The 14,927-nt window shown below is 43.7% G+C and overlaps 1 pseudogene; it reads left to right on the top strand.

The window, feature by feature from the left end:
* Positions 1-304: 304 nt before the first annotated feature.
* LOC104976398 (melanoma-associated antigen B17-like) lies at positions 305-1,511 on the top strand (annotated as a pseudogene).
* Positions 1,512-14,927: the final 13,416 nt, after the last annotated feature.

The following is a 14,927-nucleotide window of genomic DNA, read 5'->3' as shown; positions in this document are numbered from 1 at the left end:
AAGGAGGCAGTGTCAACTTCAGAGCAGGAGAGGGAACAGGGTATGTGCGGAGTGGTGGGGGTGGGGTTCGGATATGGGGGAGTCTTGTCCCAATTTTCATCCTGATTCTAAATGTGAACTGAGAGAACCTACCTCCTCTGCCAGCCCTAACAGGCTCCCCTCTAACACCCAGGCAGGGCTGTCTGGCTGTGCCCCAGTGCTCACTCTCATATCCTCCTCAGGGGTCTTAGGGGATAGGCTCACCAGGAGAACAGGAGCCCTGTGGTTCTAGAGCACTGGCCTGAAAGACCCCTCAGAGGCAGCGTTGGTTCAAGCCGGGGAGGACTCTTCCGGGTGAAGGTGCTCACGGAATCTTCTTGTCCTTACTCTAGGTGCCCTTGGTGCCGGCCTTCCTGCCTGCATGCCCGCCTGCAGTCTGAGACCTGTGTCCTCATGCCTCGGAGGCACAACAATAAGTACCATGCCCGTGTGAAACGCCACCAGATCCAGAGGGACACTCAGTGTCCCCAGGAGGCCAAGAACAGTGCTGCTGCAGCCGCAGAAGAGGAGGGCCCCTCTTCTCCCTCTTCTGGCCCTCAGGGTTCTCCCCCGAGCTCCCCTGCTGCTGGCGAAAGCCAGAAGCTTCAGGGAGCCTTGGCCACTAGCTCTCCTGATGCAGGGGCTTCCTGTGCAGGATCTGATGAAGGAGCCCAGGGCCCAGAGGAAGAAAGTGCAGGTGCCTCCCAGGCAGCCCTGGCCACTCAGAGCATTCTCAATGATCCTCTGACCAGGAAGGCCAGCATGCTGGTGGAGTTCCTGCTGGAGAAGTACGGCACGAAGGAGCCCATGACAGAACGCCCTGCTGACGGTCATCAACAGGAAGTACAGGCAGCACTTCCCTGAGATCCTCAGGAGAGCCTTTGAGTGCATGGAGCTGGTGTTTGGCCTGGAGCTGAAGGAAGTGGACCACAGCAGGAACATTTATGTCCTCATCAGCAAGCTCAGCCTCGGGGGTGATGAAGGTCCAAGTGATGAGAAGGGGCCGCCCAAGTCCAGTCTCCTCATGGCGCTCCTGGGGTTCATTTTCATGAAGGGGAACCAGGCCACCAAGGAGGTCTGGGAATTCCTCAGTGTGTTCGGGGTCTATGCTGGGAGGAAGCACCTGATCTTTGGAGAGCCCAGAAGGCTCATCACCAAAGAGCTGGTGCAGAAGTACCTGAAGTACCTCCAGGTGCCCAATAGTGATCGTCCACACTATGAGTTCCTGTGGGACCCAAGAGCTTGTGCTGAGACCAGTAAGATGAAAGTGCTGGAGGTTCTGGCCAAGACCCATGATACGGTCCCTAGTTACTTCCGAGACCTCTATGATGAGGCTCTGAGAGATCAGGCAGAGAGAGCAGGGCTGAGAGTTGCGATGCAGCATCCAGCTATGGCTGAGGCCAGTGCCCCTCCCAGGGCCAAGTCCTGCAGCTCCTCCCACATCTAAGGAGGGAGGCCAGGGCACTTTGTTCCCTTTGTGTTGGAACAGAGCAATCTAGCTCCTAAATAATGCAGAGTAGTAGGGGTGGAGGGAACAATACCTATGTGTTCCTACAGTTTTAAGTAGAAAGGGAGTTTACCTGCAGTTCATTTTAACAAAATATGTATCTTTCCCCCTTTATCCATAGGAGAAATATCTAGTGAAAGATGATTTAAAGTAGATAGGTAAAGAGATGAGGGAGGTGGTAAGTATTTTGTAATGCTACTACTTTTGATAAGGTTTATTGTGCTTCAGAATACAAATGTATGGATCATATAAATTATAGGTCTTTGCTCTTTTAAAGTTTTGAAAGCCACAGTCTGGGTATTTGTAAAACACATTGGAAGTACTGAATAGATTGTTCACAATCCAAACAAGGTAACATGACTTTGGAACAGAATTTTCTTGAAGAGTAGTCAAGCTTCTAAAGAGTGAAAGGTAGTAGGGGTGAAGCAAACCAAGTTTAGATCTCATTACTGTTTTACATGACTAACTTCTACACATTATTTATTTCCTTTTCTCCAAATGTTTTAACTTCTAAGTTTGTTTTTGTTCAGAATATTAATTGGGTAATGATATTGCTGTTACATTTATTGCTGTTTTAAGAGTTTTAAAGGTACAGTTTCGGTAGATGTAAAAGAGATTCACAAACCATCTTTATTGTCTCCATGATCTGGAAGTAGGTAACAGGGCACGGAAGGAGAGATTTTCAGGGTAATGCAAAAGACGACCACAGAAAATACTGACAAACAAAAAGAAGTGGAGGAAAATGTCTTTAAGTTGTTGTTTACCTTATTTCTTTTAAACTTTCTATTAGTAAAAATAAAAAAAAAACTTTGACTTATTTAGCTAATTTAAGAATATTTGTTTCTTTTGTCCTAATTCACTGCATATTCTCTGCTATCTTCACAGATTAAAAATAAACTCAGATGGGTAGGTGGTATTTCAGGGATTTATAAAAATCATAACTTGCAGTTATTACAGACCTATACTTATTAAAGACTATGCCACTGCTTTATATGTAGTACATGCATTCCAGCATTCATGCAGGATAGGATTTACCCTAACCCTATGCTACTGGAAGTTAAGGTAAGAAACCTGAGCTATGACTGAGGACCACTGACTCCAGAAGAGTGGAGCCCTATAATGTTCTGCTCCTCAGAAGACCCCAATAGCTTTGCACACATCTGGCTCATCCTGTCTTCCAATCCAGAACTTCCAAGAAATTAATGCCTTGGTTCTGAGGAACACAGCCTCAGATGAGTGGAGGGTGCAGTCTGAGTCCAGTCAGGAGTTAGGATGACATCCCTGAACGAAGGGCTAGAGGACTACTTAGCCCGGAACAGAGGAGACTTTGAAGACCCAGCCCTGATGTCAGCCATACATGGTCCAGGACAAAGCTTTCTGGCTGAAGTGCCCCTTTCCACTGGGAGTGGTGTCAGGGAGGTGAGAGACTTGGTCTACTGGGAGAAGCCTCACTCAGTACAGAATAGAAAACTAGTGACTCCAAATGAGGATATAGGGACTGCACCTAGAACACAGCCCTACCACTCGACACCTCCCATTGGCAAATTTGGGAATGCCAGCATGATGCACCCCACACATTTAGACCATCTCAGGAGGTGAGGAACTTGGGCTCAGGGGCCAGCCTCTGGAGGAATTCCAGTTCAGGCCAAGAGTCAAGCAGAGGACCATGAGGACTAAGGGACCCACTCACATTATAAAAGTGGGGACACCATAGAATCCCTCCCCTAGTGTCAGCCATGAGTGACCCACAGGCAGGCATGCCCACGAGGGAGCCTTCACATCCTCTGAGGTGGTCTCAGGGAATTCAAGGCTGTAGCATGAGAAGACAGGCCTCCCTAGGCCATTGGAAATCAGTGTGAGGACCTGGAGAGAGGACCGAGGGGAACCCCAACCCAAAGGAGAAAGGGACACACAGCCCCAGCACCGTTTCAAGTCTAGGAGCCCCAGGCAGAGGTAGCCAGATGTGTCACCCACTTGCTTCCAGCTTGGGAGGACTCCGGTCGATATGGGGAAGAGGCACAGACCCTGAGAGAGACAGTACTCTCGAGGTCACTGTCCCCAGGGCAAGGGAGGCCAGAGCATCCTACCCTCTGCTGTTAGTTCTCAGAAGCCCTTCAAAACACCTGTGGGTAAACATGGCCTACTCGGACTTCTACACCTGGGGACTGAGGGTGCTATGGGCTTACGTATAGGGTTGGCTGACATGGCATAGGGGAAATTTCCGGGTGGTCTAGTCATTAGGGAGAGGACCAGAGGATGCAGGGGAACATGAAAACCATAACCATGGGGCAACTACAGTTTGTCCCTGCTGTCAGTACTGGCAGACACTTGGATAGATGTCAGGCTGAATGGAGGCAACTGCCAGTCCCACTTAGGGTGACAGAAAAGTGAGGACAGTAATAGTGAAGACAGGGAGGATATATAGGTCTTCCCAGGAGTCAAACGAGGAGCCTGAGCGAGAACTGGTGGAGCCAGCCAGCAGTTCAGTTCAATTGCTCAGTTGTGCCTCTCTCTTTGCGACCCCATGGACTGCAGCATGCCAGGCTTCCCTGTCCATCACCTACTCACTCCTGGACCTTCTCAAACTCACATCCATTTAATCAGTAATGCCATCCAAACATCGCATTCTCTGTTGGCCCCATCTCGTCCTGCCTTCTATATTTCCCACCATCAGGGTCTTTTCCACTGAGTCAGTTCTTCGCATCAGGTGGCCAAAGTATTGGAGTTTCAGCTTCAGCTATTTAGGACTGATTTCCTTTAGGATTGACTGGTTTGATCTCCTTGCAGTTCAAGGACTCACAAGAGACTTGTTCAACACCACAGTTCAAAAGCATCAATTCTTCAGCTTTCATCTTACTTTATAGTCCAACTTATGACTACTGAAAAAACCATAGCTTTGAGTAGCCAGACCTTTGTTGGCAAGGAAATGTCTCTGCTTTCTCACATGCTGTCTAGGTTAGTCATGGCATTTCTTCCAGGGAACAAGTGTCTTTTAAAATTTGATGGCTGTAGTCACCATCTACAGTGATTTTGGAGCCCCCCAAAAAAGTCTGTCACTGTTTCCATTATTTCCCCATCTATTTTCCATGAAGTGATCTGACCTGGTGCCATCCATGATATTACTTTTTTAAATGTTGAGTTTTAAGCCAACCTTTTCACTCTCCTCTTTCACTTTTATCAAGAGGCTCTTTAGTTCTTCTTCATTTTCTTCCATAAGGGTAATGTCATATGTGTGTCTAATGTTATTGATATTTCATCCAGCAATCTTGATTCCAACTAGTGCTTCATCCAGCCTACAATTTTGCATGATGTATGATGCATAGAAGCTAAATAAGCAGGGGGACAAATAAGTACGGCTTTGACGTACTCATTTCCCTATTTGGAACAAGTCTGTTGTTCCATGTCCAGTTCTAACTGTTGCTTCTTAACCTGCATATGGTTTCTCAGGAGGCAGGTAAGGTGGTCTGGTATTCCCATCTCTTTAAGAATTTTCCACAGTTCATTGTGATCCACACTGTCAAAGGCTTTGTCATAGTCAATAAAGCAGAAGCAGATGTTTTTCACAAACTCTCGTGCTTTTCTATGATCCACTAAAATTTGGCAATTTGATCTCTGATTCCTCTGCGTTTTCTCAATTCACCTGGAACATGTGGACGTTCATGGTTCCCATAGTGTTGAAGCCTGGCTTGGAAAATTTTGAGCATTAATTTACTAGCGTGTGAGATGAGTGCAATTGTGTGGTAGTTTGAGCATTCTTTGACACTGCTTCTCTTTGGGACTGGAATAAAACCTTGCCTTTTCCAGTCCTGTGGCCACGGCTGAGTTTTCCAAATTTGCTGACATCATATTGAGTGTGCACTTTCACAGCATCATCTTTTGAAATAGTTCAACTGGAATTCCATCACCTCCACTAGCTTTATCCATAGTGATGCTTCCTAAGGCCCACTTGACTTCACATTCCAGGATGTTTGGCTCTAGGTGAGTGATCACATCATCATGATTATCTGGGTAATGAAGATCTTTTTTGTATAGTTCTTTTAAAGTTTTCTTGCCACCACTGCTTAACATCTTCTGCTTCTCTTAGGTCCATTCCATTTCTTCCTTTATTGTGCCATCTTTGCATGAAATATTCTCCTGGTATCTCTAATTTTCTTGAAGAGATCTCTAGTCATTCCCATTCTGTTGTGTTCCTCTATTTCTTTGCACTGATCACTGAGGAAGCCTTTCTTATCTCTGCTTGCTATTCTTTGGAAGTCTGCATTCAAATGGGTATATCTTTCCTTTTCTCCTTTGCCTTTCACTTCTCTTCTTTTCTCAGATATTTTAAAGGCATCCTCAGACAGCCGTTTTGCCTTTTTGCATTTCTTTTTCTTGGTGATGATCTTGATCAATGCCTCCTGTACAATGTCATGAACCTCTGTCCATAGTAGTTCAGGCACTCTGTCTATCAGATATAATCCCTTGAAACTATTTGTCACTTTCACTGTATAATCATAATAGATTTGATTTAGGTCATAGCTGAATGGTCTAGTGGTTTTCCCTGGTTCCTTCAATTTAGGTCTGAATTTTGCAATAAGGAGTTCATGATCTGAGCCACAGTCAGCTCCTGGTCTTATTTTTGCTGACTGTATACAGCTTCTCCATCTTTGACTACCAAGAATATAATCAATCTGATTTCCGTATTGACCATCTGGTAATGTCCATGTGTACAGCCTTCTCTTGTGTTCTTGGAAGGTTTTTGCTCTGAGAATACTAGTGTCTTCTCTTGGCAAAAGTCTGTTAGCCTGTGCCCTACTTCAGTTTGGTAATCCAATGCCAAATTTGCCTGTTACACCAGGTATCTCTTGACTTCCTACTTTTGCATTCCAGTCCCCTGTGATGAAAAAGACATCTTTTTTGGGTGTTAGTTCTAGAAGGTCTTGTAGGTCTTCAGAGAACTGTTTAACATCAGCTTCTTAAGCATTAATGGTTGGGGCATGGACCTGGATTACTGTGAATTGAATGGTTTTCCTTGAAAACGAATGGAGATCATTCTGTAATTTTTGAGATTGGACCCAAGTACTGCATTTCGGACTCTTGTTGACTATGATGGCTACTCCATTTCTTCTAAAAGATTCTTGCCCACAGTAGTAGGCATAATGGTCATCTGAATTAAATGCACCCATTCCAGACCATTTTAGTTCACTGATTCCAAAAATGTCAGTGTTCACTCTTGCCATCTCCTGTTTCAGTTCAGTTCAGTCGCTCAGTCGTTTCTGACTCTTTGCAACCCCATGAATTGCAACATGCCAGGCTTCCCTGTCCATCACCAACTCCCGGAGTTCACGCAGACTCACGTCCATCTAGTCAGTGATTCCATCCAGCCATCTCATCCTCTGTTGTCCCCTTCTCCTCCTGCCCCCAATCCCTCCCAGCATCAGAGTCTTTTCCAATGAGTCTACTCTTTGCGTGAGGTGGCCAAAGTACTGGATTTTCAGCTTTAGCATCATTCCTTCCAAAGAAATTCCACAGCTGATCTCCTTCAGAATGGACTGGTTGGATCTCCTTGCAGTCCAAGGGACTCTCAAGAGTCTTCTCCAACACCACAGTTCAAAAAAGCATCAATTCTTCGGCGCTCAGCCTTCTTCACAGTCCAACTCTCATATCCATACATGACCAAAGGAAAAACCATAGCCTTGACCAGATGGACCTTTGTTGGCAAAGTAATGTCTCTGCTTTTGAATATGCTATCTAGGTTGGTCATAACTTTCCTTCGAAGGAGTAAGCGTCTTTTAATTTCATGGCTGCAATCACCATCTGCAGTGATTTTGGAGCCCCCCAAAATCTCCTGTTTGACCACTTCCAATTTACTCTGAAACCAATTTAGCAATGGTAAATTTACCAATTTACCCTACTTAAAAGAAAGTAGGGGAAAGCACTAGACCATTCAGGTATCACCTAAATCAAATCCCTTACAATTATACAGTGGAAGTGAGAAATAGACTTAAGGGATTGGATCTAATAGACAGGGTGCCTCAAGAACTATGGACAGACGTTCATGACATTGTACAAGAGAGAGGGAGCAAGACCATCCCCAAGAAAAAGAAATGCAAAAAAGCAAAATGGCTGTCTGAGAAGACCTTACACTTAGCTGTGAAAAGAAGAGAAGTGAAAAGCAAAGGAGAAAAGGAAACATAAATCCATTTGAATGCAGAGTTCCAAAGAATAACAAGGAGAGATAAGCAATCTTTCCTCAGTGATGGATGCAAAGAAATAGAAAACAACAGAATGAGAAAGACTAGAGATCTCTTCAAGAAAATTAGAGATACCAAGGAAATATTTCATGCAAAGAAGGGCACAATGAAGGACAGAAATGGTATGGACCTAACAGAAGCAGAAGATACCAAGAATAGGTGGCAAAAATACACAGAAGAACTATACCAAAAAAATCTAAATGACCCAGATAATCATGATGTTATCACTCACCTAGAGCCAAACATACTGGAATGCAAAGCGGGCCTTAGGAAGAATCACTATGACCAAAGCTGCTGCTGCTGCTGCTAAGTCACTTCAGTCGTGTCCTACTCTGCGACCTCATAGACGGCAGCCCACCAGGCTCCCCCCTCCCTGGGATTCTCCAGGCAAGAACAGTGGAGCGGATTGCCATTTCCTTCTCCAATGCATGGAAGTGAAAAGTGAAAGTGAAGTCGCTCAGTGGTAACCGACTCTTCGAGACCCCGTGAACTGCAGCCTACCAGGCTCCTCCGTCCATGGGATTTTCCAGGCAAGAGTACTGGAGTGGGGTGCCATTGCCTTCTCCGCTACTGTGCTACTATAAGTGAAAAAAAAGTTGGACTACCTACATTTACTTCAGAGAAAGCAGTACTCAGAACAAGAAAGTCAGGAGCAAAGATTGGAATTACTTAATGATTAAGTGGTCAATTCTCAAAGAAATTACAGCAACCCATAATGTGTATGGACCAAAAAAAAAAAAAAAAAAAAACTACCCTAAAATACACAAGGCAAAGATTGATGATGCAGAAATACTATTATACCAGGAGATGCAAACATATGTCCTTTAGGAATTGACGGACTTAGTAGGCAGGAAATCAGTAAGGTGTAGCTGAACTGAAAAGCACCAATAATTAATAATAATTAGATCTAAATAATAATAATAATAATTGGATCTAAATGACGCCTATAGAATATTTAACAACAGCAGAAAACACACTGTTTTCAAATTCACATGGAACATACATCAAAGTAGATCACATGCTATGCTGTAAAACTCACATCATCAAACTTGAAAGAACAGAAATCATACAAAGAATGTTATCACACTGTGATGGAAAGAAACTAGATACTGACAATAAAAAGCAGTAAAATTGACAGTACTTGGAGATTAAACAATATATTTCTAAATAACACTCGGGTCAAAGAGAAAATCTAATGAGAAATTTTAAAATATTTTCAACTAAATGAAAACAAAATTACAATTTATCAGAAGCTGTGGCATATAGCAAAATCTGTAGATATATATATACAGCATTGAACACCTGTATAAGAAACCTTAAAATTCATAATCAATATTCTTAGTAAACTTGTGAAAAAAAGAAAGAAGCAAATGAAAAAGAAATAAAGGAGCAATCTACAGCACTGGAAAAAGGAAGACAATAGACAAAAACAACAAAACCAGAAGCTGTTTCTCTGGAACAAGAAAGGATGAAATTCTCAGCAGAGAATAATCAAATTTCATCTTGCTTAGATGAAATTTCTAATCAAGAAAACCGAGAACACACAAATTAAATTGCAAATTGTGGAAATGAAAGAAGGGCCATGACTACTGATATCACGGACATTAAAAGGATAATAAATGAATATTATAAACAACTCTATGCCTACAAATATAAAGATTAAATTGAGAAATTGCTGGAGGATGTAATTTATCAAAATTTTGCAAGTAAAACTGAGAAATTGATAAGGTCTGCATCTATTATATAAATTTAATCTGTAAGTAATAAGCTTCTAATTAAGACAGCGACAGGCCCAGATGATTCCACTGATGAAATCTAACAAAAATTTAAGGAAGAAGTGATAACAATTCTTTAAAATGTCTTCCAGAAACAAGAAACAAAGGGCACCCTTCCTCATTCCTTCCATGAGACCAGAATTACATTTTAATTTCAAAACCAGAAAAAGAAATTAAGAGAAAAAAAAATTCACACCAAGATACTATTATGAGAATGAAAAGCTAAGTTGCAAACTGTGAAGAAAGAATTGTAAGACATGTATCTGATAATAAACATGTAGCAAAAATACACAATGAACGCTTAAAACTCAACAATAAGAAAATAATGAAGTTAATTTAAAAATGCTTAAAACTGTTGAATAGACATCTCACCGAAGAATATAAACAGATGGTAAATAGCATATGAAAAGATGATCTATTTCCCATGTCTTCAGGGAATTTCAGATCAAAACAACAACGAGATACCTATTAATAGGGCTAACACAAAAACAAACACCTCTCGATACTAAATGCTGGCAAGGATGTGGACAAATAGGAACTCTAACTCATTGCTGCACTGGGATGAGCCAGAGGGATGGTAAGGGAAGGGAGGTGGGAGGGGGGTTCAGGATAAGGAACATGTGTACACCCATGGCGGATTCATGTTGATGTATGGCAAAATCAATACAATATTGTAAAGTAATTAGCCTCCAATTAAAATAAACACATGTAAATTAAAAAAATAGACAATGCAGTGATACAAATAATTTGGAAACTGGCAATTTCTTTTAAACTAAACATAGTCCTATCATATGATCTAGCAAATGAACGCTAAGGTATTTACTCAAAAGAGCCAAAAACTTATGCACATGCAAAAACCTTCAAACAAATGTTAATAGCAGACAAATTCATAGCTGCCAAAAACTGAAATGACCAAAGATGACCTTCAGTAGATGAGTGCATAAACAAACTATGGTAAGCTACATGGAATGCTATTCAGTCCTGGCAGAAAACATTTCAAACCATAAAAAGATAAACAGACAATTCAATGTATATTGATTAGCTGAAGGAGCCAGTATAAAAAGCCTACACACTGTATGCTGCCATCAATACTATATTCTGGAAAATGCAAACCTTTAGAAAGAGTAAAAAGTTCAGTAGTTGTCAGGGCTTCCAAGTGAGGTTTTGAGGGATGGACAGGTGGAGCATGGGAGATCCATGGGGGATTCAAACTCCTCTGCATGACACCGTGTTGGCGGAGTACAAAATACACATTTGTCGAACACTAAAGAACTGTAAAACACATAAAGTAAAATACATTGTAAACAATGGACAATAGTTAATAATAACGTATTGATATTAGTAGATCCATTGTGACAAATGAACTCGTATCCATTGAACCAATACAAGATGTTAATAACAGAGGATACCAAGTGGAGGAAGAGTGGCTGGATGGGAACTGTCTATACTATCTGCTGACCTTTTTCTAATCCTCAATCTGTTCTTTTAAAAAAGAAATACAGAGGGTCAGCAAACACATGAAAAGATGCACAACACTGCCCATCATGAGAGAAATGCAAATCAAAATTACACTAAGGTGTCATCTCATAATGGTCAGAATGGCCATCATCAAAAATTGTGCAAGCAGTAAATGCTACAGAGAGCTTAGAGAAAACGGAACTCTCTTCCACTGTTGGTGGAAATGGAAATTGATATAGCCATGATGCAGAACAGTAGGGAGATTCCTTTAAAACCTAGGATTAAAGCTATCATATAACCCAGCAATAGAAATACTGTGCATATACACTGAGAAAGGAATAACTTTAAAGACACCTGTATCCAAAGTTCATTGCAGCACTATTTACAATAGCCAGGACATGGAAACAACCTAGATTTCAACTGAGATGAATGGATAAAGAAGTTATGATAGACATATACAAAGGAATGCTGCTGATGCTGCTAAGTCGCTTCAGTCCTGTCCAACTCTGTGTGACCCCATAGACGGCAGCCCACCAGGCTCCCCCATCTTTGGGATCCTTCAGGAAAGAACACTGGAGTGGGCTTCCATTTTCTTCTCCCATGCATGAAAGTGAAAAGGGAAAGTGAAGTCGCTCAGTCGTGTCCGACTCTTAATGACCTCATCGACCAGAGCCTACCAGGCTCCTCCGTCCATGGGATTTTCCAGGCAAGCGTACTGGAGTGGGTTACCATTGCCTCTCCATACAGTGAAATATTAGCAATAAAAAGGAATGAATTTAAGTCACTTGTAGTGAGGTGGATGCACTTAGAGCCTGTAAACAGAGTGAAGTAACTCAAAAACAGAAAAAGAGTGCATATTAATGCATACACATGGAAAATAGAAAATGGTACTTATAAACCTATTTGAAGGGAAGAAATAGTGACACAGATGTAGAGAATGGTCATGTGGACACAGCAAGGGAAGGACAGGGTGGAATGAATTGTGAGTGGCACTGACAAAAATACTGTACCAAGTGTACAGTAGAGAGCTAGTGGGAAACTGCTATATAATACAGGGAGCTCAGCCTGGTGCTATGTGACAAAATAGAGGGGTGAGGTGTGGGGCTGGGAGGGAGTCTCATGAGGCAGGAGGAATATGTACTTATAGCTGATTCATTCGGTTGCATAGCAGAAAATAACAAAACATTATAAAGCAACTATCTGTCAATTAAAACAAGTTTTTAAGTCTACTAATTTAAAAACTAGAAAAAAATATGGATAAGAACACACAGCCAGTACAGAGTTATATGCACCAAAGCAAAATTAATAAAATCAGCAATAGTAAGAAGCAAAATATTACACTAAGTATTTGATCCTTGAACTAAAATTCTTAGAAACAGGCACAGAATATATTGACACATATAACGAACTTCAGAAATCTGGCATAAAAAAGATCAACACAGCAAAATCAAGAGACTGGTCTGGAAGAATCAACAGTTACTTGGATCATGTAATAGAAAATACACCATAAACAAAAGCAACCATATAAAAAACGTACCTACAAAGAAACCTTAGAAAAATGTATCCAGTCTACCTGGAGGAAACAAGAATTTCCTGAGACACTTCGGCAAAGAAGTCTCAAACAGTATCTTAGGTATATACACGAGGAGGACATACTGTAATACTGTCAATTTTCCTGAAATCCTTTACAGATTTAGTACCAAACTGGGAGTAGTTGAGACCACAATCACACATGGGCTGCTGTTTCCTGTACTCAGAACAAACCATGGAAAACTAATACAAGGAATAAAGACAACTACTAACAAAAGCAAGAACACAAAACTAAATAATCCCTGAGGAACAATAAGTCTCCATTGAACTTGACCCTGTGAGTACCCAGGTCGGGGAGTACTCTGAGGCTGACACAGGTGTGCAGGCCACAAAGGAAACAGACAACAGGATTAGCTGGAAAAGGCTTTAAACTGGAGCAGTTGATTCTTCCACTGGGCCGTGGGACCATGAACCTCTACTGCTTCACAGAAGGAACCTGAGGCAGCATCTCAGAGCCCCATGCCAGGATCATGGGGCACCAAAGTTTGGGATGGACATGGCAGTATGGCCCAAGGGTCATGAAAACATCAGCACAAACTTTGTTAGTGGATGAAACTGGCCCTTGTAAATAATCAGCTTAAGAGACTGTCACACATGGACTAAAAGAGAAAAGCTTGTATCACAGTAATTGTACAAAAGGACAGAAATTCATCTCAGAACTTTCAAGCAATGCCCCTGCAGTCGACTAAGAGCCCACAGTGAGAACTGGCAGGCTAAGGAGCCCCTTCACTTTCTCTGCTGGGATTGTGTGGGGCATGGTTGGGGACAGGGGTGGTTTTATACCAGAAAGGGAAGGGTTTCCAGGCTCTGCCTGCAGTCAATATAAAGATCCTGAGTGAGATGTGAGGGGTTCCACACCACAGAAGTTATTCTCCCATCCTTCCCTCTCACTTATCTTACCTGCAGCAGCCATTTCCAGGAAGCCTTAGGCAAAAGCCTCCAAATGAGATGCGGGTGCACTTCTCACCAGGAGTCTGGGGATGTGACATCTTCCAGGTGAGGTCTTGCCCTTAGGACAGCAGATGGGACATAATGCACCATTAAGGTCAGAGGAAGACAGGGACAGAGAACAGAGAGCATCGCTCAGCACACAAGAAGGAGCCCCAGAGTGCCCTCACTGTCTGTCTCAGCAGCTCCAGAAAGGCTGTCAGGCTCGGGCTCCCAAATTCTTCCTGCTTGGTTTACTGGGAGAAGTGAGAGGCAAGGAGTGAGGCCAGTTGACTGAGATCAGTAGGGACGTCCCAGGAGCCACTGAGTCGAAGGGACCACATCCCCCCTCTTGCCTGAAACTCCCTCAGAACCCCGCCCACCCAGGCCCCGCCCCTGCTGACTTCCTGGAGCCCAGATGGGCATGATAAGAAGTGACGGCCCCCTATCCACACTGGGGTGCGATGCCATCTTTGAGAGGGCTGCTATCTTTGAGAGCTGCTGTGGTTGTGACCAGAGGGAGGAGTCCGAGGTCTCACCAGGGGTCCAAGTTGGAGGTGACATGAGTTACAAGTGCACTGGTTAGTTACAAAGATATGCCCTGGCACTCCCAACACCTTTTCCATCTGAATAGAGGGGACTTCCCAGCCCCCAAGCAACCCTGCACCTGCTCTATGCCTGGACGCTCAGACCAGGATCTTAGGTCCAATGTCCATCTGTTATGCACGTCGGTTCTCGGGACATAACCTGGGTCGAGGGGTGGTGGATCTGGGTGTGGGGTTGCTGGACCCTGGCTCTGTTCAGTAGAGGGAAGTCCGGGATCCTGTGAAGTGAAGGAAGGACCTGTGGGGGGACTGAGTGTCTCCACACCTTAGATTGGCGGCCACCCCTAACCCCTTACCCAGGGTGACTTGGCCAGAATGCAACCAGTCAGCATCTGGGCAGTTCTAAAGGCTGAAGGCTCCCTGACTGCGATCACCGACACGGGATGCTCAGGGAACAGGGGACCTCGTTCAGAAGGGCTGGCAACTGGTCAGCAGAGGGAGGATGTCAGGGCTCGGGGGGATTCAGGGTAATGACCATCCTCCGCACCACACGGCCGACTCAGGACCCTCCCCTGTGGCCAGCACTTCCTCCCAGCCAAACATGGGGACAGGGGTGGTGGTCTGTCAGGGGAGGCTGCAGCTTGGTTGTGAAGGGGCAGCTTTTAGACAGCAGAAGGGCGGGTCCCCGCCTCCTTCACTGGGGGCCTGAACATTCCCTCCTCTCATCATCTGGGGTGACAGGGAAGGTGGCAGCGTCAACTTCAAAGCAAGAGAGGGAACAGGGTGGGTGAGTTTGGGGGCGGCGGAGATATGAGGGAGTCTTGCCCCAGTTGTCATCATGACTCTGAAATGTGAACTGAAAGGACCTGCCTCC

The sequence above is a fragment of the Bos taurus genome, unplaced genomic scaffold, assembly GCF_002263795.3.
Source record: "Bos taurus isolate L1 Dominette 01449 registration number 42190680 breed Hereford unplaced genomic scaffold, ARS-UCD2.0 Leftover_ScbfJmS_1316, whole genome shotgun sequence".
Lineage (NCBI taxonomy): Eukaryota > Metazoa > Chordata > Mammalia > Artiodactyla > Bovidae > Bos > Bos taurus.
This window is presented reverse-complemented; position numbering and strand designations above follow the sequence as displayed.